Raw genomic sequence first — 26,065 nt, forward strand, 5'->3', positions numbered from 1 at the left:
CAGTTATGGCATTTTCTATGTGATGCTTCCCTACTGGGTCCTATAAAACCTCTGCTGGCAACCTCCAAGTCCGTGGGCGAGTTATCAGGGCCCCCCAGTTGACCACACATGCCACAGGGGAGTGATCAGATAGGAATCGTGCTTGATGGGTCACATCAAAGGACATAGCCGCATCAGGGTTAGCGAGTAAAATCCTGTCTAAGTGACTGGATGTATTATGGGTGGACGAGCAACAAGTATACACTTTCTGGGCTGGGTGTCCCTGGTGCCATACATCGTGAGCCCCTATATTCCCCATGACCTCTCGGAGTTTCGTCGTCATCCTAGGTTTCGAACCCATGCGGGGCATGAACCTGTCAAGGTCGGGGTCTAGGACGCAATTAAAATCCCCCATCCAAAGCAATGGGACCTCAAGTTCTGATATCAGAACCTCCTGTAGGGACAGAAAGAAGTCCGGATCATCTGTGTTTGGGGCATAGGTATTCATTATTGCAACATCTCTGCCATCTAGCTTAGCTCTAAGGAGTAGGTATCTCCCATAAATGTCCGCTTCTACATATTGAATGGCTAATGGGATCCCCGGGGCCACCCACACAAGTACACCCCTGGCGTCGGAAGAGAATGAAGAGTGGAAAACTTGTCCTCGCCATTTCTTCATCAACCTCTGGGCTCCTTCCTCAGTAAAGTGAGTTTCATGGAGGCATGCTATCGAGACCTGATGTCTGCGGAGGAAGGAGAGGACCCTATATCTCTTGGTGCAAGAACCCAGCCCCCTCACATTCCAGCTTAAAAATGTAAACGCCATGGATGGTAAAGTAACCAGTCCCCGCGGGTCCCACATCCCATGTAGCAACATAGACCCTGAGCCCCAGATGCCATACATACGATACCTGAAAAAAATCAAGAACGGCCCCCTAAAACATCCTCCCACGAGCAATATACTGACAACAAAATATGCAGAAATGCCCTTCCCATGCTGGTGCCAGGACGTGCACAGCTGTCCCATTAGCCCAACCGCGGCTAAGAAAAAAACTATAAGAAACCCCCCCCCTAGAACCAACTCCCGACTTAGGCCAGCCGCCACCTGGTATAGATCAATGACCCGAACTGCCCTGTTTTAAACATGCGAAACAATGGGGCCAGATTGTGCGGCATCGCCTCCAAGATACATACGGCATCAACAGTTTCTCAATAAGCATTTCTCCCAAGTCACTGTAAGTCAATGATCACTAGGCCTCAAATGACCGGCTCCTGTTTACCACAGCAACGTGAAAAGAGTATAAATAAAAAGGACATAGTCTTCAGATCGGAGCTGTAGTGGGCGTAAGTGGGTCCATGACAGTTGCTGTAATCACATGAGAGGTTGGCGGGAGAGTCTCTGGTACCCGTCTCTCTTCGGGAATCTCTGACACAGTTTGCGGGGGAGAGTCGTACTGTGGTATAGGTGTACTGTGTGATGGTGTTTGGGTTGGAGGAGCAAAAAAGTCTATCCTTACCCATGATTCAGGCAGCAACGAGGCACTCAGGGGGACCCCAAAAGGGTTTATAGGGCACCAGACGTATGTCTCTTCCGCAGGTGTCACCAGGAACGTGGGGGACCAGGTCGGGGGCCAAAGGGCATACGTCTACAGCCGACACATCCTGGGAGCCCCAGGGCCGTGGCGCCCCAGGACAGGGCCAAGTAGGCAGTCCAGCGGATATCCCAAGGCCTCTCAACTCAATTTTGCCGCCAGCGTGATGCAGTCAGAACTCTCACTCGTCAGCCAGATGGTCTGCAGTGCACTCGGACCCCAGCGTTACCTTTGCGGCCCTCCCCAGGCAGGAAGGCCATCCGAGGGTCCCCAGTGGGGTCAGACACCCCCGCTATCACCAGGCAGGCCAGGCAATGAATATGGGGGCCCATGGCAGGATTAGTCCCCCTGCGGCAAGGCGGCCACCTCCCAGGAGAGCAGCGGGCAGGCAGTAGTTATTTGTCCCTCGGGGAGCCCAGGGGCCAGGGGGCCACCAGGTGCCAACAGGAAGATCCGGGGAGGACTCACCGATGAGGCAAAGCAGCCAGTCGCTGCGCACCTCAGGACGTGTGGATACTCTGGTCCAACGTGGCTGATCGCACCCCCTCGCCTCCACAGGTTCCTCAGCACAACAGGGGGGATATCGCGACCGTTCGATATCACTGGGCGCTGAACACGTCTCTTCGGCCTCCTCTCTCAGGATCGCCCCGGGGCCCGGGCCGTGGTCCGTAGCTTACTGCAGGTCTGGCAGGAAGGTGCAGGATCACCACTCACTCCCAGAGCCCCCCAACAGCAACGGACATCTCCTCGGCGAGTGCCAGGGCCTTCGGTGCAGGCGAAGGCAGGCCCGGCCCCAGACGCCCAAAGCAGAGGCCACACGGTGCCCCTTGCAGATTCTCACTCGCATCCAGGCCCAATGACGCAGGCCGGAGTGGAAAAATGTCGGGAGGCTCCCGATGACGGACGGAGCCCCCTCAGCAGCCACTGGGTCCACGGGACAAGCGGAGAGGGAGTGGACTGCCTCGGAGCCCGAGTACACTTCAGGCGGGCGCAGGCCGCATACCCGTCTTCACGTGATTATGGCCGACCGGGCCGAGAAGGACGGGGTTGTTTTGGCCGGTTCCAGGCCGTCGATCCAGCTCACTCCTCTGCAGGGCGCTCCCGCAGCTTGCAGAGTCTCCGCCGCTCAAAGGAGACTGTCGCGGGTGTCACTGGGCAGGATAATGAAGGATTTTGACGGCTGGTTGGTCGGGAGCCGAAGGAGCTCACGTCCTATTGGCCATGTTGCTTGGCCACCCCCGCCCTTTTTATTGTTAATCTAGCTATTGAGATTCTGAAGATCACAGTTTCAATCGGCTGTGATGTGAACATTCTGGTGGTACTTCTTCACTTACCAGAGGTCTCCAAACTTTTCTATAATTTATTTCTGATCATTGAGCATCACCCACCACCAATACCAAAAGTACCGTCACTACTGACTTTCTGACATAATCAGACTAAACAACAATAGTGAATACCTCTTTACAGCTTACAAGAAGTAGCTGCCCAAGCATATTAGCAGGGTTAGCAACAGTACTGTCATACAAAGCATGATCAATATCAATTACATACACATGAGTTATTTAGTAGTGACTATAGAAGCAAGTCGCCTTCCACCAAGGTATTAACATCATGAATATGCCTCCCCAACTCATCTTGAATTATGATTCAAATATCAGCCTTGAGTCTGTCTAGGTGTAGTTTGGAGATTCCAGCATAGAGAGTGTTACAGTAGTCCAGCCTACTGGTGATGAGTGCTTGCGTGACAGTTGTTTGGTTTAATGAGGCAAGCATTTAAAGATCTTTCTCAGCATGTATAGGATGTGGAGGAGGAGGTGCATACTGCGTTGACTTGAGGTGTCATGTTGAGCTTGTCGTCTAGATGGATTCCCATAGTTAGGTCTTATTGTTGAAGACTAGTTCTTCTGTCTTGTCGGAGTTAAGCTTCAGGCAGTTGGTGTGCATCTAGTCGACCATCATGGTAATTCATTTGGTTCTGGTGGTGGTTGTCTTGTCCCTTTGCAAGAGGATGAGTTGAGTGTCATCAGTTTAGGAGATGATGATGATGATGTCTTGTGATCGGATGATATTGGCGAGCGGAGTCATGTACATGTTGAAAAGGGTGGGGCTGAGGGACGATACCTGTGAGACCCCGCGTATCATTTTCTTTGTCTCTGAAGTGAAGGGTGGCAGACTTACCCTTTGGGTTCTTCCTGTGAGAAAGGAACAGATCCATTTGAGAGCAGATCCTTGTATGCCAACCTCATGGAATCTACTGATAAGGGTGGTTGTGGGAGCAGTGCCGAAGGCCGCGGAGAGGTCGGGCAGGATGAGTTTCCACTGTTTCTCCTCAGTCCAGGATGATTCGAATGTTGTTGGTGGCCGTAATGAGTGCTGTTTCCATGCTGTGTTTTTTTTTGTGTTGTCTAGAAGATGCTGAAGTTTGAGGTGGGTTATGAAATATGGGGTTTTATACTACTTTATAATGATGAACTTGTGTAATGTAGTACTATATAGCCTGCAAGGGGTTTTAGTGACATCATAAAACCATAGGCCTCAGTGCCAAAGGCAGTTTGTAAATGTCACCAGAACACCGAGATGGCAATATTGGTCCCAATTACAAATGCATTGTTTATAATTGTTGTATTACATCTTTATTTTAGAGTAATTGGCTTCAAAAACTCTTTTCTCCAAAGTGCATCTAACAATGAGCACTGATATGAATTAGAATGTTGCGGTTACTTTTACCTTTCAAGAATACATTTTTGCCAAAACATTGGAAATATGATGAGGGACAGTATTTTTAAGCAATACTGTTGCTGCAATGTTTACTGCATAAATATGGATTTACCACATCTGCAACATAATTTGCTAATTTCACAAAAAAGTTTTGTTTCTATCTAAAAAAATAATACTGTCTGAAAATGTGCCACATAATTTAGGCCTCCATCCCACATAATCCAAGTAGACCAGACTGTGATAAAGCTATACAGAGTGGTTTGGGTTTCGTCATTATGAAGAAGAAACTATAGTTCACATAGAATCTTGGAATATTTTTCATATTTCATGGATATATATATATATATATATATATATATATTATATATCATTACATTATCCTGTGGCTCTCGCCACTGGGTAGTTATAGTCAGGTTTAATAAAACATGCCATAATTTTGTGCGCGGGATAAGATCAAATGTTGCTCTTAGGTCTTTTTACAGCCGCATAAAGCTTTTTTTTTTTTTTTAAACTTTATTTATGATTTTTCGCATAAACTAGAATCCAATACACTTTCAAATATTCATAACAATACCAGCACACTCGGACAGCACCTATAGCTTGAGTCCATCAATCGTTCTGTACTCGCTTGTCATTTTGCAACCTCGGCGGGTACACTAGATAATCCAGCCCAGTCCAAATTTGTCCATCATAGGATTGTGCGTGTTCATGAGAGCCCATCCCCATCACATCTGGATTAGTACAAGAAAACACATTTCGACAAATTATCAACCTCACCTCTTCACATATCTGAGCTCCGTCCCACTTACCCACCTCCCACGCACTTCCTAAATATCCGCGGTCAGCAGATCTTAAGCAGTTCCCTGCGGCACTGGTTCCGACCCCTCTGAAGCTCGCAGGAGTAGATAACTTTGCAGTGGGCCCCATATATCCTTAGGTCTAGAGGCGCTCGGTAGTAGTTCAGCATAGACAGTTAATTGCTCCTGGCAGTGCAGTAAGTCTGTCAGCCAGTGCTTGAATTTCGGGGCGCGTCCCCGTCCCCACCTGCATGCCACCCTACGCTTGGCCAGCGGTAACGCCATATCCAGAAATTTACGATATGCCCTTGGTATTTCTGCAGTATACCCCAACAGGGCCATCAATGGATCTCTCCCCAATGTAACATTCGTCATCTTCTCAAGCGCCTCAAAGACCTGTCCCCAGAACTCCTGCACCCCGGGACACTCCCATGCTAGGTGTATGAAGCCAGCCCCCGGACGTGGACACCGCCCGCAGTTATCATTATCTGCCAATTTATGCCTGTATTTTTTAGCAGGTGTGTAATACATGCGATGTAGGTATTTATAATGTATTACGTGCAATCTACAGTTAGCATAAATGTGTGAGGTTTGGAGACAGCAGTAGTCCCAGTGATCATCAGTCACCTCGCTCCCTAACTCCGCAGTCCAGTGTGCTCTAGCTGGAGTTTCTCTCCTCTGTTGCTGTGCGCGGACGCTTTTATAGAGCCTGGAGACCAGGTGTTTGCCATCCGTGGATCCCAGCATTTGGTGTAACGGAAGAAAATTAGCTGGCTCCCGTGGAAAGTCTGGTATAATAGTTCTGGTGCCCTGTCTGAGCCGTATATAAAGGAAAAGATCCAGCGATGAAGACTGGGTCCCCTTAAATAGCTGGTCCGAAGAGCGAAATATACCATTGTGAAAGAGGTCGCCCCATTTCGTTATCTTAATCCGCTCGCATAGTTTATGAAATCCCTTTTCCTGTAACAGTGGCATGCTGGGGTGATAAGACAGCGGAAGCCGCGACGAGTAGAGAAAGGGGGGGTCAAGAAGTTCCGTAAGTCGATGCCAAACATCGACCGTTCCTGTAACTGTTGTGGGCGGTTCCGTCCGTGTACGAGCGGGTGCGTATATGACCCCATTCAGAGGAATGGGTTCTGCGAGCCACTCCTCCGCCGCCACCTGTGGCATGTAGCGGGGTGGGGTTTATCCAATAGTGGGCATAATGTGCTTGTGCACACAGAAAGTATACCTCAAAGTCAGGAACATCAAATCCACCCTGAGCATATGGCCTCGTGAGCATAGACCACTGGAGCCTCGGTTGCTTGCCTCCCCACATTAACCTAATCAGTTCAGTGCGAAGCGTCTTAAAAAAATAAGATCCCGGGTGGTAGGGTATATTCATAAAAAGATATTAGAACCGCGGGAGGACCACCATCTTAATCAAAGAAGTTCTTCCCGCAAGAGAAAGAGGCAAGCGATCCATCGAGTAATAGTATCAGATAATTGCGTGATAGCCATGCCGTAATTGAGACGCAGTACACTGTCCCTGTCTCCAGCCAGCTGTATACCCAAGTATCGAAGATCAGTATCGCACCACTCCAGCGGGAAATCAATATCAAACCGAGGGACCGCCGCCGTCAATGGATAAAACTGAGATTTCCTCCAATTAATGCCAATCCCAGACAGTCTGCCAAATACGATAAACTCCCTCAGCAATGGGTTGACATTCTGCTGTGGGTGTCTAATATAGAGAGTCACATCATCTGCGTATAATGAAATCAGAATTTGGTGCAAGCAACAGCAAAATGCTTTATCTTGATGGTGTTGGCGGAGCTTAGAGGCTAATGGTTCGACAGCTATGGCGAATAAGAGTGGGGACAGCGGACACCCCTGCCATGTGCCTCTTGTGATGGAAAATGGAGAAGATAGGTGTCCGTTAATCAGTATTCTAGCAGTGGGCTGCCCATGTAACAATCTGATCCATGATATGAACTGGAGTGGGAATCCCATGCGCTGAAGCACATATGGATAGGTAGTCCGACTCCACAGAGTCAAATGCCTTCGTGGCATCTAAAAACACTGCAGCTAACGGGAATTCATGCTCCACGTTCTTCAGCAGAGAGAACAGGGTGCGTAAGTTATGAGTGGTGGTGCGTCCAGGGTCGAACCCCGCCTGATCCGGCAAAATAAGCTTATCCATCAGGAGAGTCAATCGGTTTGCCAATACCTTAGGTAATATTTTCGTGTCACAATTTATAAGTGACAGCGGTCTATAGGAGTCGCAGGATTCCGGTGCTTTACCTGGCTTTAGAAGGGATATGACCAGCGCCTCCCTCATCGATGGGGGTAGTGTGCCCACTTCCAATGATTCCTCGAATACTTCCTTAAGGACCGGCGCCATGATATCGATGTAGCATTTATAAAATTCAACGGGAATACCGTCAAGTCTGGCGCCTTCCCGCTCTTTAGCTGCATTATCGCCTCCCTGAGTTTATCAATCTCGAAAGGAAGGCTAAGAAATCCCCGTTGTGTATCACCCAGCCACCCTAGTGCCACATCCTCTAGAAGTCCATCCAGATCCAGGGCCCCCGCGCTTGTATAATGCGAGGTGAATGCGTCTAGTATATCCGGAGTGTCCCGTCGTGGCAGCTCCCCAGGTATCTCAATCCCCAGTATATGCGTTGAGAAGCGAGGCCGCCTAGTGATTTCAGCCAGTGCCTTTCCTGGGCGCTCTCCTTCCCCATACCGATGGGCCACCCAATGTCGTCCCCTGTATTTCACCTCCCGCGCCGCAGTGACCTCGTACTCAGACAGTGTCTCTCGTAACTCTTTTTGCACCTGGCCTGTCTCACCCTCCCCCATACGCGTCTCCAATGTCTTCAACTTTGACTCCAGTTTTTTAAGCGTACCCCTGATATCTCGCAGGACGCCAAAGCTCTTTGAGATACAAATCCCTCTAATGGTGACCTTAAAGGCCTAAAATAACAATGTTGTTGGAGAGGCACACACTGAATAATCCTAATTAAACAATTTTACAGATTCAGCGCACTGAAATTTGAACACAATAAACATGAACGTGCTGCAGGGGAAGGCATACAACAGTCAAAAGAATGCCAATGAAACACGACAATATGTAGGGTCAATGGGACCCATCCTCTGCGCACTGTAGCAACAGGTTTCTGTTTATCTTTTTAGATTTCAAGCCCCTGAAGAAGAGCCAGTATTGACTCGAAATGCATTGGGCAAATAAGGAAACCCATGAACATATGAGAGTTTATTGCTTCGCAATTATAAATGTCATGTTATGACAGATTTATAGACATTCTTTGAATTCATTTTTTTGAAATACATCCATGTAAATACATTTGATCAACTTTTGAGTCTGCTGTGGATTTGATGTTTTTGTTATAATTCATCAACAGCCTTCATATTGTGGTTTATGATGTTGAATTGTTCAGGTATGTTTCACCTGTAGCTGCAGTGCGCAGAGGATGGGTCCCATTGACCCTACATATTGTCGTGTTTCATTGACCTTAAAGGCCTTCCATATCGTCCCACGCTGTCTAAAAACCCTTTATTTCTTTCGAAAAATTCCTTCATCTCTTCCCTTAGTTCATTTTGAAACACTGCATCCGTCAGGGCAGCAGGTTGTAACCACCACCTAGGCCGGGCGCGTCATAGCCCTGAGGTGTGAGTGTAAGCCGCACTGGGCAGTGATCTGAAAACATGCGTGCAGGGTGCTCGGCGCTGCGTAAAGCTGTCACTAGACCTCTAGACAGCAAACAGTAGTCTATGCGAGCCCATGTCCCGGCATATGCTGTAAAGTGTGTACCCTCCCTGACCTGTGGATGCAGGTGCCTCCAGCTATCAATCAGTTTACCCTCATCCATAATCCCCTGTAGCACCGCCTGGGAGTTATTGTAGTGATGTGCTGCAGTGTTTGATCTATCTAAAACCGGGTTGAAGGCCACATTAAAATCTCCTCCCCAGATTATGTGTGTGGACCCCACAGTCACAATTTTCCCCCATACCGTGGTAAAGAATTCCGGGGAATCAACGTTCGGACCGTAACATGTTGCTATCGTGATCAATTCCCTGCCCAAATGTACCCACGCTATAGCATATCTCCCCTGTGGGTCTGCAATCGCCCCTGCCAATAGAAAGGGTGTTTTTTAACTATGATCGCTGTGCCACAGACATAAGATGAATAAGAGGAGAATATTCTACTGCCAGCCCATTTGCTAGCAAATGTATTAGCGGAGTGTGGGTTGATGTGTGTTTCTTGAAGTAGGGCTATGCTAACCTGTTGGCGATCCAGATATGCTAATATTTGTCTGCGTTTTCGCGCTTCTCCCAGACCCCTCACATTCCAGGATATTACCTTCAATTGTGTCCCATCTACCATGACCCCCGTGTTGCAATTCCGATCATTCTAAAACCGTGTGTAAACAGCGAGTTGTGGTGCCTACGAGAATGCCGCACATGATAGCCAATTAACCGTGTACTGGTCGTAATCCCTCCCTCCCCCACCCACTGAAGCATCCCAATCATGCCAGGTTCGAAAATCCCTCACCCCTCCCCGCCCAAACAGAACCTCCCTTTGAACAGCTCTAGCCAAGGACCAGAGTTAACCATCTATGGGGCTTTCCCGTAAGGGGAAGTCTTACTAGGTGGCCCACGGGTACCTCCCGTCATTCAAGGCACCAATGCCAACAGGCATGTCCCTAAACAGACACCAAGAGTGTCTGGCTGCTTCAAAAGTTCGTGTCCCGGTATTCCTGACGTGTTACCTCCATCAGCATATAATCCTGGTGCAACCAGGTATCCACCTCACCGCAAATGCTCGGTATGTCGTGCTTGGTGCTCAATTCACAGCTTCCGCCGGCCTTCCCACAGCTGATTGAGCAACCGCCCACACTCCACAGTTGTTATCAAGGTGTAGCGTCCGGCGAAGTGCCAGCTGCCCGTCGCCTCTGAAGTTGCTTCAGAAAATCCTCGACCTGCTGGGGCTTTGTATAAAACCTTTGTTTTCCCTGGTGATTGATGCGGAGCCGCGCCGGGTAGAGAAGAGCATAATCAATTTGTGCCTGCCGCAATTTTTGCTTAACCGGAAGGAATTTGCGCTGTTCTTCCTGCACATGGGGGGTAAAATCCGGATATATAGTGAATGGCACCCCCTCAAAATTTAGCTGTTTCTTGTCTCTCGCCACCTTCAGGGCTGCGTCCCTATCCCTATAATTCAGCAGGCGCGCTATGATGGGCCTTGGCGCTCCTCCGGGAGGTGGCCTTGGGCCTAGGGCTTTGTGTGCACGTTCGACGACGAGATAAGGGGAGGGGGCCTCCGGCCCCACCACGGCCTTCAGCAACTTTTTGATATAGTCCTCCATCCTGCCCGTGTTGGTGCTTTCCGGTATCCCCAGTACGCGAATGTTGTTCCTTCTACTCCTTGCTTCAATATCCTCATTCTTGGCAGCAATGATTTTCAGCAACTTCTCCATTTGCGTCACTGTGCCTTGGATGTGGGCATTATTATTCTCAGCCTCCGAGATGCGCGTTTCAACGTCCTTTATACACATCTCATGCCCATCAATCTTATGGGCTATCGCGTCCATGCGTGTGCTCAGTGTGCCCACTTTTCCGCGATACTAGCGAAGCCCTGTCTCATTTCCTGTAGGATTACCGTCATGTTTGCGCCCTGCGAGGGCTGTGGGGCGTGTGATATGCCGTCTGCTCCTTCGTCATCCATCGCCGTTGGCTGGCGAGTCCCCTTCTTCGCTTCAAAGGTGAGCCGTGATTGCTTCGCATCTGTTTTCCCCATCTTCGTACTTGACAGTACAGACTACGCTGCGACGCCCCCTCAGGGATGGCGGGAGCAGTGGGCGGTGATCTCAGCAGACCGTCTCGCCTCCAATGCGGTATTCCGCTATTAGCTCCGATATGGTGCGCCACCAGGCAGCTCTGCGCTACTAGTGCTCCACAGCAGGCAGCTCCAGCGCAACCAAGATGACGCCAGGGGACATGCGCTCCTCACAGACCTTTCCACACTGGCTATGTGCGATGCTCCTCTGTGGCACCCTCCAGCCACCAAGTCCCCACTTCTCTTCAATGTGTCGCCAGTCACCCATCGCTCCTTCCCTCCTGGCTCCCAGTGGAGGACTGCTCTGTGGTGTCAGACGACTGCCTCTCCCAGCTTGGCAGATTTACCGTCACTACCTTAGCCCTGCAATTCTCCAGCTACCCAAGCGATGTACAGTGCTCCTCTGCCGCTGACGGACGATCCGCCGTCCGCGTGATGGATGGGATCGGTGGTATAGCTCTGCGCCCAACAGGCGTTTAAGATAAGCAGGAGGCACTCACCAGGGTAAGTATGTTTAATCAGCCGCTCCCTTCTTGTTCCAGTGGCTCAGTGGCAGTCAGTGAGGTAGGTCCTCCCGGCAGCGCCCATTTCCGCACCGCGGCCTACACGCCTCGTGGGAGCTGCGGTGCTTGCATACTCGCCGCCACCACGGCGGAGCTCCCCGCTCCACCAGGGGTCGTCGCAGTCACGCCGTCCTCAGGCCGTTTTTGTCGATTCTCGCGTCCGCAGCTCCCGCGGCTCGAGACACAGTTACCCCAGTGTTTGTGGGGTGGAAGCCGAGCGTGGGTGGTCGGATCCGCTCCCCGGGACAGGATTATGAAAGGATGCCAGCGCCAGACTGCAGTAGCCTCACACAGTGGCGGCCATTCCGTTCCGGCGCCACCTAGCGCCCCCAGCCGCATAAAGCGTTTGCTGTTGTAGTAAAACTGTTTTCCAATATAAAATCGAAAATCTAAAGATCTGGTTGAAGGTGCTGACCTTTGGCCTAAAGCCGGCTTGGAATGATGACATTATTTTATTAGCTTCCACCCAATCACTCAATTCGTTCAGAACTTGCCTGTCAACAATGTTTTGCCCATTATCAATCAGGCTTATTGGCCTGTAATTGGCGGGGTTGCTTGCATCTCCCTTTTTAAAAATAGTTATCATCTCAGCTCCCCTCCAAGATTCAAGTTTATCTCCCCCTGCAGAGATGGCATTTGATAACAAATTCAGATAGATCGACCATATTTGTGGCTCACTTTTATAAAGATCGGCTGGAATTTTATCTGGGCCTGGTGCCTTTGCCATTTTTAGCGAGTCAATCGCACTAGCTGTTTCATCTAGGCTAAAGAAAACTAGAATAGCATCTGCTTCACAGTCTACGATAGATATAGTTTGGGGGAGGGCTGACTATTGCTTAGCACACAATTGTTCTCATTGTTTACCACATAGAGTGCAGTAAAGTGCGACACCTATTTTTCAGGAGATATATTGTAGTGATAGAATTTCGCACTTCCTGGCTAGTATATGACGTACCAGTTTCCAAAAGGTTGTATTATCCTTGATTTTACTGGCAGCAAGCAAGTTTTCCCAGAGTTTGTCGTCCCGTTCCGTTTTGGCCTCATTCAGTCCGGCTTTATAGGTACATCTGGCTATATTGATTTTGGATCGATCCCCTTCTCGAATAGTCAACTTGAGTGAACTCTTGGCTAGGTTACATGATAAATTGAACCATATATTCTCTTTAAACAACTTGATTTGTAGTAAACACCTCCTTATAGAAAACCTTTTGTAGCTCTCCGAACAACTTAATTTGCACCTTTAAAATAGGAATGTCTGCTGCATTCATCCCCTCATAATGTCCTAAAAATGCAACAAACAAGCTATACAGTTGCGAATATAGTTTTTAATTAGACAAAACTACAGGCCATTTAATAGTTTGACGGTTGTTAGTTACAGAAGGGGCGGGGACGTTTGTAAAAGGGAAATTGTTCCAGAGATTCTACAAATAGGGTTACCTCCAGTGAGTTGTGGTCGCAATTGGATCGCACAATAACTTCCATATCATTCGAAAGCGACCATAACCTCACATCAATGAGTACATAGTCAATGACACTATAACGAGTGCCTCTCTTAAAGGTTGGTGCTCTGACGGGATCCGAAATGGTTTGTCCATTATATTTTCTAAGTCCTCTATTGATTGTTAAAGAGATTAATTGGAAAGTTATAGAGGAAAGGTGTTTTCTTGGGAGTCCTAGCAATGATAGAATACCCCAATATTCATCCTCCTCACCAACAACCTCGTTTATAAGAGATCAAGGTTCGTAACAGGTATTAAAGTCCCCAGCCACTATTATTCTTGTGTCCAGATCTATAACATCCAATGTAGCTTCTAAAAGGAATATAGTAGAAGATTTATTAACTAAGTTTATTGTTCTAACATAAATGTTTAATAGGACCAAGGACAATCCTGTGGCTAAGGTTGTTATAATCCCCATTAAAGCAAGACAATCAATTTTCAAGAGTGTTAATCAGCAAAAACGTCTATTTCTGACTAGGATTAAAAGCCCTCCAATTGCTTTTCCAAACTGCTCAGCCGGGTTAGCCTCCACACTAAAAGAGGTGAACCCGTCTATAAAAACTTTCTCAGTAGCCCATGTTTCTTGCAACATACACACGTCATGGTTCCCAATATACAATAGCCATTCGGGATCACTCCACTTTGAGTTTAGCTCAGCTATGTTCCAAGATAAAAAGTTAAGACTAGGTAAGCTGCAAATGATACTTGACAGGCTCGGGCCCTGGGAGGACGCAAGGGCAGAGTAACCCATCTTGAGATATATCGGTATTACTATCATCCGTGTTGTACAAATCCGACTTTGGAACCTCCCCTTCACAGAACTTGTCCCTATTGTCGTGAATACTCTGGATGTCACCTACAGGATTATCACAGGAACTTCAATTGGTAAATGCATTTGCTTCAGTTTGACTTAGTACACACACATTAGACACTTTGATAGTTGCATTATTTGTACAAATTCTATCATCTTGATGGATACATAATGGCAAGTGTGAATTATATTTTAGTCAATCAATTGCATTCAGGAAAGATGATGGAGAAGGTGGAGGGATTGCTGTATCCCTTGGGGCAAGATTGACCCGAGGTCTGGGCGGGCCTCTCTTATTATTCAATAAAGGAGGAAACGCTGTCAGACGTATGCCCAGCTGTTTACCCCCCGAGAGGTAACAAGTACAAAGTTTGAAACTTTAGAACATTTTCAGCCAAGTGATTGGAACACAAAATAACATGGATGTAATCATAAGATGATGTGTTGACTGAGATCCATTAAATCTGATCTGATTATAGATAAACATTTCCGCTCCATTCTTAACCAATGGAACACTTTATTTATTAATGCTTCAGTGTCAGAAGCTCCTGACTTCAGTTTTGGAACCTGCAGCATATAAATTGACCTGTTTGATTTCCGGTTCACATTTTGCAAGGGAGGGTGCTTGGTAAGCGGGCGAGGGCACCGTGGAGGAGAGGAAGATACTCAAGGCTTAGCTGGTCGATGCAGAGGTTTTGATCGAAAGCGGTTCCTCTAGTCTAATAAAATACCTGCAGATGATGACAGTGTTTTGAGATTTTAAGCCAGAAACAATACAAGAACTATAGGGTCCATTATACATTCTTTGATCTGGGCTCTTTGGTATGGAGCTATCACATAGTAGATGGGTAGATCGGGGCATTTAATTGTTTTCCTAGTGCCCGAATTACAGTTCAGCATTGCATCCCCGCTTGCTATATGGACTGAATTTGCAGATTGATGGACTATTGTGATTGGCTCTTGAGCATTATTTTTACACACAAACCCCCACAGCAACAAAAATATTTTTGATGCATTGTTTATATTCATTGTATTACATCTTCATTTTGGAGTAATTGGCTTAAAAACTCTTTTCTCCAAATTGCAGCTAACAATTAGCACTGATTTGTCTGTTAAGGTTATGTTTACTGTTCAAGAATACATTTTTGCCCAAAAATTGGAAATATGATAAGGGGCAGTATTTTTTAACAATAAATACTTTAGCTGTAATATTTACTACATAAATATGGATTTACCACATCTGCAACATAAATTGCAAGTTTCACTAAAAAATATTGTTTCTATCTAAAAAAGAGAAAAATAATACTGTCTGAAAATGTGCCACATAATTTAGGCCTCCATGCCACATAATCCAAGTAGAACAGACTGTGCTAAAGCTGTACAGAGTGGTTTAGGTTTCGTCATTATGAAGAAGAAACTATAGTTCATATAGAATCTTAAAATATTTTTCATATTTCATGGATATATATATATCATTACATTATCCAGTGGCTATCGCCACCAGGTAGTTATAGTAAGGATTGCTTTTCCATAGACATGCCAGTTTTTTGATTTGCTAATAACTTTGGTGCTGTTAAAGAAATTTTCCCTAAATTTTCACATAAAAGCGACTGCACTTCAGCTCCTTCCTGGAAAGTTTCAGGGTGATCCATCAAGCAGGGGCCAAGAAAAAAACGGGGTCCCAAAATGCAAAATCCCCTGCATTTTCATTAGACTTCTTTAGGTAGCGCTACCGCAAGAACTGCTGAATTGAATTACACCAAATTTGGTAGGAAGTTAGATTTTGGTCCGCAAACTGTGCTTTTTGTGATGTGATGTGAATCATTTCTGTAGTTTTTGGGAAATTAAGGTTGAAAAAGAATTATATATCTAGACAGTTGGATGCTCAAGAGTTTTGCGGGAGCACCGACTTAAAAATAGAGCATTTTGATTGGCCCAGGAATCTTTCTTTCCCTTGGACCTTCTTCCTCCCATGAGACTTAGACTTTCATGGGAGGGAGTGCTCTGATTGGCTACCTGCAACATGAGAAAAATGTTGCTGGAAGCCATTACAGGGCTTGGGGACTTAGTCCCCTGTCCTGAAGATCTAAAAAAAAAGTGATATAAGAGGCTAGGGAAGGGATACCCTGCCACCCTAAGCCCCATGGGGGTACCCATAGGTAAATCCGGGGCCCAATGCATTTATTAAGTGGAGGGGGGAGCACATTCCCCCTAACTGAGGTGTTTTTGGACACGGGGACCCCATCTCCCGGGGCCTGATTCGTTTCTCAATAAAGACTTTGAAGGAATGAATGCCTTCGATTCATATTGAGATTATCGTATTGATGATCACCCAGAAGCTTAATTTATTGTCAGATGTAGTGTCAATGCACTGGTGATCACCGTCGCGTCCATTCAACAAAATCTTAAAAGGATAATTGCCTTAGAGCATTGCTAGCATGTTATCCGCTCCAGTATGTGAAGCCGTCTGTCTATCTGCTGGGTGATCATCAATACGAGAATCTCAATATGAATCGAAGGCATTAATTCCTTCAAAGTCTTTATCTAACAGACGCTACGGCGGTTATAATAGAGAAACATCTTGGTGATCTTCAAAAAGACAATTCCAACCATGTTGGATGAAAAGCGTTGGCTGGGCTGATGCATTTGACTACAAATAAAGAATAATTGAAAATAAGAAATCTCAAGACTCCTTGCACTCCATTTTTTAATGTATTTGTGGATCCCATACCATTGTGCTTAATTAATGAAGGTATTATGTTCAGTTGTATGCTCCTTTTTAGAACCTAGTTGCTTTCATATTCAATACGTCTTATAGAGTCCAAGGCAACTCAGCCCAGGCCATAGTACGCCCACCCTTTCCCCCATATTTTCGAATGTTTCTAAAGACATCATCTTGCCACGTATATAGGTTCCTCATGTTTCAGATAAAGAGTGAGGACCTGCAGAGTTCCTGTGCTCGGAAATGTCTCTTTTAGCAATTACCATTCCTATCTCTGTGGTCACCCCCATCTCTTGGAGGATACCTAAGTGCTATTCGTGGTGAGGGATCTATCAATCTTTCCAAGACTCTGGAAAGAGTGGTGAGAATTCCCTGCCAATACACTGCTGTAACTGAGTAGCCCTATACTACATGCAAGAATTACCTGTTGTTGTCGGGGCAGTGAAAGCATTTAGGTGCAGGGAGCTTGTTGGTCTTCACCAGGGACTATTCAGAAACTTCTTGTCTCAGCCAAGTCAGGCTCTCCCTCAGATGTATGCCCTCCCAGAATCATGACAGACCTCTCATATGTGCTTGCTCCCTCAATCTGTTCACTATTTAATTTATTTATCAATATAGGTAAATTTCCATTGGACTGGAAGTCGGCTCAGATTAGATCTATTCAAGAAAAGGGCAGTTTGTCACTGACCGATCTCACCAATTATCGACCCATCTCACTTCTCCCTTTACTGGGTAAGCTATTAGAGAAACACATAAACCAACAACTTATAGAATATCTGGAGGCTAATGGAATTTTGGATTCATCTCAGTCCAGTTTTAGACCATCACACAGCACAGAAACTGCCCTGGTAGCGGTCACTGACAACATCAGATGCTCTCTCAATGCCAACATACCATCAATGCTGGTGCTGCTGAACATGTCCGCAGCATTTGATACTGTTTCCCATCCTTCGTTACTTGGTAGGATGCAAGAGATTGGTATCCACGGAACAGTTTTACAATGGCTGGCTGATTTATTTTCTAATAGGACCCAAATGGTAATTCTCAATATGTCTTGTACCTTGACACTGGATAGAGGGGTACCACGGGGCTCCTGCCTCAGCCCGACACTTTTCAACATTTATGTTGCACCCTTCGCAAAAAATGTCAGATCCTTCGGCTTCGATATTATATCATATGCAGACAGTACCCAGCTATTAATCTCCTTAGACAAAAATCTGGATAAAACTAAATAATCTTTTTCTCCCATTATGAATGCAATCACTAGCTGGATGACGGAAAATTGTCTCCAGCTAAACGCAGCAAAAACTGAGATTATGCTGTTTGGGAAGGCCCAACATCTCTGGACACCTGATTGGTGGCCCCCAGAACTTGGTACGGCCCCTTCACCCAAACTAGTAGTAAAGACTTTTGGAGGTCAGGTGGATCAATCTCTTACTATGAAAGAACACATTTTTGCCACCACAGGCTCTTGCTTCAACATGATGCGTCTGCTGAAAAGAGCTTTTCCTCTACTACCATGCACAGCATGGAAAAACCTTAGTTCAGGTGTTGGTTATCAGCCGTCTGGTTTATGGTAATGCTCTTCCGGCCTCTGCCATTGGGATGTTGCTATCTAAACTTCAGATGGTGCAGAACACCACAGCACATCTCATTTGCAACCTCCCTCTAGAACGGCATCCTCTCCTCTCCTACATGCTTTCATTGGCTACCGGTGAGAAACAGAATTATCTTTAAGATCCGCTGTTTAACTCACAAAGCTTTATTTGGTAAAGGGCCCACTTATCTATCTTCTAAGACCACTCGCTACTCCCTCCCAGACTTTTAAGATCTTGCAACAAAGCTCTGTTCACGGTCCCTAGGTTCAGAAAGTTTTGGTCAGGAGGTAGGTCATTCCCCTTCCTTGCCCCTTTCTATTGGAATAAGTTGCCTCTTCAAATGTGAATCTGCGAAGATCACCTCCAATTCAGGAAATTGCTCAAGACTAACCTATTCCAAAAGTAGTATTCTCTGCATGTTATCTTGGTTTTTGTGCCAAGATACCCCTTCCGGGATGATTTGTGCGCGTAATAAATTAAAATAACAAAACATAATTTATGTTTAAATCTTTTTATTGATATTTATCAACAAACAAATCATCTCGCTTTGAAAGGAAAGAGATACCAGATCATGGGGCTACACGTAGCTCTTGCAATTAACTTACTGGAGAGTCGAACAAGAAGCGGTAAAGAACAGGAAAAAATAAAGTCAACCCCACTCCCTCCACCCCCGCTCACTGCGATTCGGTAGTCGTATTTTAGGCCCGTGGTGCTGATGTAGTCTTGGTTAGCAATGGTGTTGGTTTCAGGAAGGCGCAAGAGATGCAGGTATCTAGGGCACGTAAGTTCTCAGAACTTTGGTGTGAGTAGGGCCAGAAATGGTTGCCAGAGATCTCCAAAGGTCGAGCCCTTCCCTGCCCGTGTAAGGGTTATCTTCTCCATCCCCAGTACATGCCATAAACGTTGGAGCCAGACCGTGTGTGTGGGAGTTCAGGAGGTTTTCCAGTGGATCAAGATGTTTTGAGTAGCTGTTCCCAAGGCTATCGTTATCTGGCGACCTCTTCTGGACTTGAGGGGTTATGTTAAGGGATTTGGTACCCCTAGAAGGGTATAGGCTGGGAATCTCGGTAGTTGGCTATCTAGGTATTTGTCAACTTCATCTGATATCTGAGACCAATATTGTTGTATGTGTTCACATTCCCACAGGAGGTGGACCAGCGTTCCTGTTTTCCCACACCCTCTCCAGCAATCTGGGCTTTGTTTGGGGTCTGCCTTGTGAATGCGCTCTGGAGTGTAGTACCAGTAGGTGACAATTTTTGTTAGCGTTTCAGTGAGTCCCATATTGCTTGCCGTGTGCTGTGCCCTGTAGTACACACCCTCCCATTCTTTACTGCTAAGTTCTCATCCCAGGTCTCTCTCCCACCGCATGCGGCTTGCGTAGTGTGCATGTGTATGTTGAGTGAGTAACATCTTTTATAGATCCGAAATTAATTTCTTATCCGATGTTTTTGTTATAAGCCATCTTTCATAAGAGGTGAGGTGCCTCTGTGCATGTGGCCTATTGTCTGACTGTAATGCCCAATGTCTAAGTTGCAGGAAGTGCAGCCTTTCTCATTCAGGGATTCCATAGTCAGATCTGACTTGTGGGAAGGAGAGCACTCCCTCTTCGTCGAAGAGGTGCCCCACGGCGCAGCATTCTGTAGCGCGGCAATGTGTGAAGGCAGTCTCACCCATCCCTGGGCTAAATTCTGGGTTGTCGAAGAGTGTGGTGAGGGGAGAAGGGGAAGTGGTTAGCTTATGTTTCGTGTTAGTCTAATCCCACGCTATTAGTGTCGTTTGTGTGATATAGGAGGCGTATAGGTTGGTGGGTCTATGCGGTTTCCTCAGGAAGGGAATCTTCTGGAGTGACGTGCCTGCCACCGCTCGGTCCTGGAAGAACCAGTGTTTCTACGACCAGATGTCGTAGTTGCGCCGCGTAATAATAGAGCTGGAGGTTGGGGAACCCCAGCCCACCCTCACCAGGTAGAAGAGCACTAATGGGTTTCCTCATTCGTGATTTGCTGCCCTGCCATATAAAGCGGGAGATCTTCATCTGTACCCGGTGTAGCGACCCTGGGGGAAGGGTCGCAGAGGGAGTCTCTGAAATAAATATAAGATCTTTGGTAAGATGGTCATTTTGATTGCGGCTATCCTCCCTAGCCATGAGATAGGGTAATGTTTCCACCGCCGCAGGTCTTTGCGGATCTGGGTGTGTAGCCTTGTATAATTGACTGACGCTGTTGTTTGCAGAGTGGGTGCTAATTGAATTCGCAGGTATGGGACCGTGCCCCCTGTCCACTGTATGGGATGCTGATTCTGAAGGCATGCCTGTTAAAGTGGTGACAATGCGAGATTAAGTGCAACTGATTTCTCGATATTAACTTTGAACCCCGAGGCCTTCGCAAAGGAGTCTAGCTCCGAAAGGAAAGCTACCAAGGCTAAAACTGGGTCTCATAATTTCACCAGTGCATCGTCCGCGGAAATGCTTATGGTGTGTACATCTCCCCCAAATCGGATCCCGGTGATATGTGGGTGCTCTCTGACTCTTTGTGCCATGGGATCTATATACAGTGCAAAGATCAGGGGTGATAGGGGGCACCCCTGTCTTGTGCCTCTGCCTATGGGGAAGGGGTTCGATGTGTGTCCATTGACCCTGACTGACGCTGTGGGGAAATGATAATAGTTTAAATTTGCGTCCTCATTTACTCGTCCAGTCCGGCGCGAGACAGCACCTGCTCTAGGTAAGGCCAGTGGACCCAATCAAAGGCCTTTTCTGCATCGGTGGTGAGGGGCATATAGTCTCCCAGGATCCGTGAGGCCTTCTCTATAATGTGTAAGACCCTCTTGGTGTTGTCGCTGGTCTGTCGTTGGGGGATAAATCCCACTTGATCGGGATCGATCAAGCCTGGCATGTATATAGCCTACCTGTGTGCTAGAATCCCTGTATATAGTTTCAAATCGATGTTCAGGAGAGATATAAGGCAGTTTGCACCGCAGCTGGCCTTACCTTTCCCTAGTTTAGTGATAACCACAATAGCAGCCTCCAGCATGGACCTTGGGATCACCCCTGGAGTCGCGAAAGTGTTGAAGAGCCTACTTAATAGCGGAGCTAATACGTGAGAGAACTGTTTATGAAAGGCTGCAGTGTAGCCATCCGGCCCAGGAGATTTGGCTAATTTAAGTTGTGTTATGGCTGCTATGACTTCTTCCACTTGTATGTCTCCCTCCAGGTGGTCTGCCTGTTCCAGGGTTATCGCAGCGAGATGTGCCTCCGCTAGGTAGGCGTCCCTATCTGTGCCCTTCAGCCTCTTCCCGAGTATAGCTGGGTATAAAAATCACAGAAGGTCTCGGCTATTGCTGCGTCATCCGTTACTAGTCTCTCCGTTGGGTCTCGTATCTCCTGTACCCCTTGCAATTGTCTAGTCTCGCACAGTTTGTGTGCTAGCAGAAGCCCACATCTGTCCCCGTCAACGTAAAACGAGTGGCATAATCGCAGTGCTGCGTACTCTGCTCTGTCCTGATCGATGGCTGCTAATTGTGTTCGAACTGCTGTCCATTGGCACCAGATTCTGGGTGCCCCAGTCCTCTGGTGCATTTGCTCTAGTTCCCTTATTTTCTGTGTAAGGTCGTCCCTTTTCTTTCTACGCTCAGCACTATCTGCTGCCAAAATTGCAATTAACTCGCCTCTAATCACTGCCTTAAGGGCCTCCCATCGGGTCGACATGGGTGTGTCCGGTTATCATTGTGCAATAGATAGGCTTCAACAGAGCGCTGTATTTGTGTAACTATGTCCGGGCGCTGTAGGAGGGTATCTCGGAGACGCCACTGCCGTGTGGGCTGTTGAGTAGGGGGAAGGGCTAGCGTGGCCACGACTGGAACGTGGTCCGATAGTGATGCCACTAATATTTCGACATCTTAAGTGAGGTCGCGGAGCACCTCGAACCTATCAGATAATCAAGTCTGGCTTAGGTTTTGTGAGCGTTGGAGAAGAAGGAATATTCTCGGAGGTGGGGATGGTGACATCTTCATAGATCCACCAAGCCCAGTTCCCTCAGTCTGTCTAGTCCCTCAGTGGAAAGCCCGCCTGCCTGACCGTAGCGCTGTGCCGACCTGTCGAGGGATTTATTGAGCACCAAGTTGAGGTCCCCTCCCAGGAGTATCTTCCGCTCGACCGTTGCAGTGGCCTCTGTTAGTGCCTCATGGAGGAATCTCTCTTGGCCCCCATTTGGTGCGTACATGGACCCGATGACCAACATGTATCCCCCAACCACAAACCAGTAGGTCAGCAGTCTCCCCTTGATTTCTTCCACCTTCTGCACCATCCTTCCCTGAAAGCCCAGGGAAACCAAGATTGCCACCCCTGCTGCTTTGGAAGGGCCAGACGAAAAAAATTGCGTGGGGTACATACGGAACTTGAGTTGGTGACAGTCGCGCGAAGGCAGGTGCGTCTCCTGTAAGAGGCATATGTCAGCCCTGGTGCTTTCCAGGTATGATACAATCGCACTGCGCTTGATCAGGTTGTTGAGAACTCTCACGTTCAACGTGAGAATCTTGAGGTTAGTGAGGGGCATCTAAAGGTCTAAAAACAGGGAGTATAGCTAGGGACACAAGGCTGAGCCAGTGTGTTCGGACAAGTTTGTGGGCTCCAGTGAGCACCTGAGCCTTATTACAAGTCCCTTAAGGGACCCCAAAAAACAAAAAACCTCTGTGAACAAAAATAACATATATATGGCTAAGCAGTAAGAGTTCAAGAAACAGTCCGTCATCCAGGTACGACCAGTAAAAAGTCTTTACTGGGTCCATAGTGTGGCCAAGGTTTGCCCCTTCACCCCGGCCGCCACCCGCCCCGATGCAATGAGAAAAAGGGAAGGAGACATCCCATGTCGTGCTCACAAAGTTTGCGTCTTCGCCAGGGCCCCTGGTAAGGACTCCAGCATCGCTTCTTGTCCCTTTGTGATCTCTGCCCGGTCAGGTCTATTCAGGCGTCTTCTGCGGCCCTGATGCTGCCATCGCGGGGGTGAGTCTCTGGTGCCGGAGGTAGGGCTGCGCCTCCCGTCATCTTCTTCAGGGAGGGCAACACCCAGCAGAAGACTTGCTTCCGAGAGTGATCTCAGCTGATGGATCCTGCCATCCAGATGGAAATTGAACGCGAACGGGTGACCCCAGGAGTATGAGATATCACACTGGTGTAGATGTGTAGTGATCGGCCTGAAGTCTTTACGTTTCTGGAGAGTGAGCATGGCGAGGTCCTGGTATAGTGTTGGGGTATGATCTCTGAAGGTGACCAGGTGCATAGATCTGGCCTTGCGGAGGATTTCCTCCTTTGTTCGGAAGTCTTGTACAGAGATCAATATGTCCTCTGGCGGGGCTTTATCTGGATGGGGTGGGTCCACCCTATGTTCTCTGTCCAGGTTAAGATCTGTGTTGGGCGGGTTGCCGAGAATGTGGTTGAATAGGTCTCTTGTGTAGGCAAAAATGTCGCCCGCTTCCTCATTGGTTCTCACCCCTCTGATCCTAATGTTATGCCTGCAGGAACGATTTTCGAGATCATCGAGGTGTGCCTGGAGATCTATATGTTGATCATGGAGGTGGATCACCTATTGTTGCAAGGCCGCCATTTCAGTTTCTCTGCTGTTGCCTTTATCTTCCAGTGCGGCCATGCACTCCCCAATCTCATCCACATCTCTTCTAACATCTTTGATTTCCGATGTTAGGTTGTGCATGACTGTTTGCAAATCTTCGCAAAGAGTCGGTAGAGTGATTTAAGGAAGGCACATGTCACTGGTTCCTCCTTGGTGTTTTCCAACTTCGTTTGGGCTGGGCCTCCCGTTTGTGGGTGTTCGATCATTCTTCCTCCCTGGGGGCGTGCGAAGAGGTCTTCTAATGTTTTGTCTTTCTTCCCTCGGGTGGATGTCATAGTCCGGTTCCCCGTCGGGCTGTTATGTCCCCAATACGGGCAGGTCCGGTGCAGTCCCCAGGAGCCGAGTGCCCCGGCTGGGTCAAGGGCCTAGGGAGTCTCTCAGGGTGTCTCACAGGAGGGTCCGTTGTGCGGCTATCGTGTCTCACTCCTCTGGAGGCCCGAATTCTCAGCACCCCGCTTCTAGGGGGAACTTATACTCCCCACGTGCTCTGTGTCAGTCCTGGCCCGTGTCAAGCAGTGCCTGGGTGCGAACTGTCTCTGCTAGTCCCTGGAGCGTTCACCGGGTGGTCATCTCTCTGGGCCTGCCGGGGTGAAATTCATGGAGTACTCCTCTTCTGCTGCAGCTCCCGTTACTATAAACCCTCATTTCAAGCACCCTGAGGCTCAGCTAAGTTATGTCCAGATGGGCCGGGCTTGTCTTGTGTAGACCTACCTGCTCTCTGGGCTGGGAGCCCCCTCTGCTCTATGGCACTGGTGTGTGTCCGAAGCCTCCACTCTCTAGCAGCGTGGCATGAGTCGCGGCCCCAATGCCTCATCGTCTGAGTAATGCCAAGTCCAGTCTCCAATCGGGCCCCTGGCTTCCTCCATAATGGGCCTGGCCAGAAGATGCCACCGAGTTGGGTGCTAATTTACTGCTGCCATCGCAGGCTGCCAAGATCTGATCTCCGAGGCCTGGACCCACGCTCACCTTGTCTGGGCTCCCACTGGTCTCCTCCGTGTCGCACTATCATTCTTGCAAGTACCAAAAATACTGTGGGTCTAGAAAATTCTGTGTGGATACCTGATATATTCAGAAGAGTGAAAACCATCTGGGGTATACCCAAAGAGGTTGAGTTCCCATCACCCACAAAGGTGGCTATTCATCATTTGGGAGCTCTGAACTGAACCACAACAACCAACCACTTGGGTTATTATGGCGGTTGTATGGTAGTCCCAGTCGTGGGTGACCAAAGGTAGGGTGATGGTTTGCAGTGCCAAGAATATAAAAGGAAAAAGTGCTATTAAAAATGGCTATCAAGACACAAACAATTTTATTCTGGTGCTGTCTTGATGCCACTTTAAAAACAGTGCGTGGACAGTGAAACAAATAACTGTCTGGGTGGTGGTCACCACCCAGACAGTTATTTGTTTCACTGTCCACGCACTGTTTTTAAAGTGGCATCAAGACAGCACCAGAATAAAATTGTTTGTGTCTTGATAGCCATTTTTAATAGCACTTTTTCCTTTTATATTCTTGGCACTGCAAACCATCACCCTACCTTTGGTCACCCACGACTGGGACTACCATACAACCGCCATAATAACCCAAGTGGTTGGTTGTTGTGGTTCAGTTCAGAGCTCCCAAATGATGAATAGCCACCTTTGTGGGTGATGGGAACTCAACCTCTTTGGGTATACCCCAGATGGTTTTCACTCTTCTGAATATATCAGGTATCCACACAGAATTTTCTAGACCCACAGTATTTTTGGTACTTGCTTGTTGATTGGGGATTTATACTGTAGTCGGTCTCTAAACACATCCCTTGGACCCTCTTTACCCACACTCTCCCCCTTTGTGTAGGGTTTTCTTGTATTGAGCACTATCATTCTTGCCATTTTCACTGAGCCTGTGTCCTCCGTGCTCGCGCGCCTTCATGTGTAGGGTCATGGTGTGGCCTTAGGTGTCATGAATGGACGGGCCGGTGGAGAGGTTGGCGTGGTGATCTCAGCCGGGCTCCAGCCGGGGTGTTGGGCAGGATCAGGGAGACAAGCGGGGTCCTACACAGCGCACCCGCAGGCCTAGCCGTGCCACCTCCACAGGCGGCTGGGTCCCACTCTTAGCGGCCACCCGCTAATGGCAGTCACGCTCGTGCTCTCCTTTGGTCCTCATTCCGCTGCTCAGTTCCGCGTCTCTCACCTCCTTGGAGTTGAGTAGTCCGATGGACGAGCGGGCTGTGCTCATACCCGCAAACCAGTGACTCCGACTCGGGCGAGGCTCGGCAGACCTGCTCACTTACTTTCACCATCTCGCAGCTCCTTGCTGCTCCGCCTTATGTGGGGATCGTCCGGCC

This window comes from Triturus cristatus, chromosome 6 (assembly GCF_964204655.1).
Source record: "Triturus cristatus chromosome 6, aTriCri1.1, whole genome shotgun sequence".
NCBI lineage: Eukaryota > Metazoa > Chordata > Amphibia > Caudata > Salamandridae > Triturus > Triturus cristatus.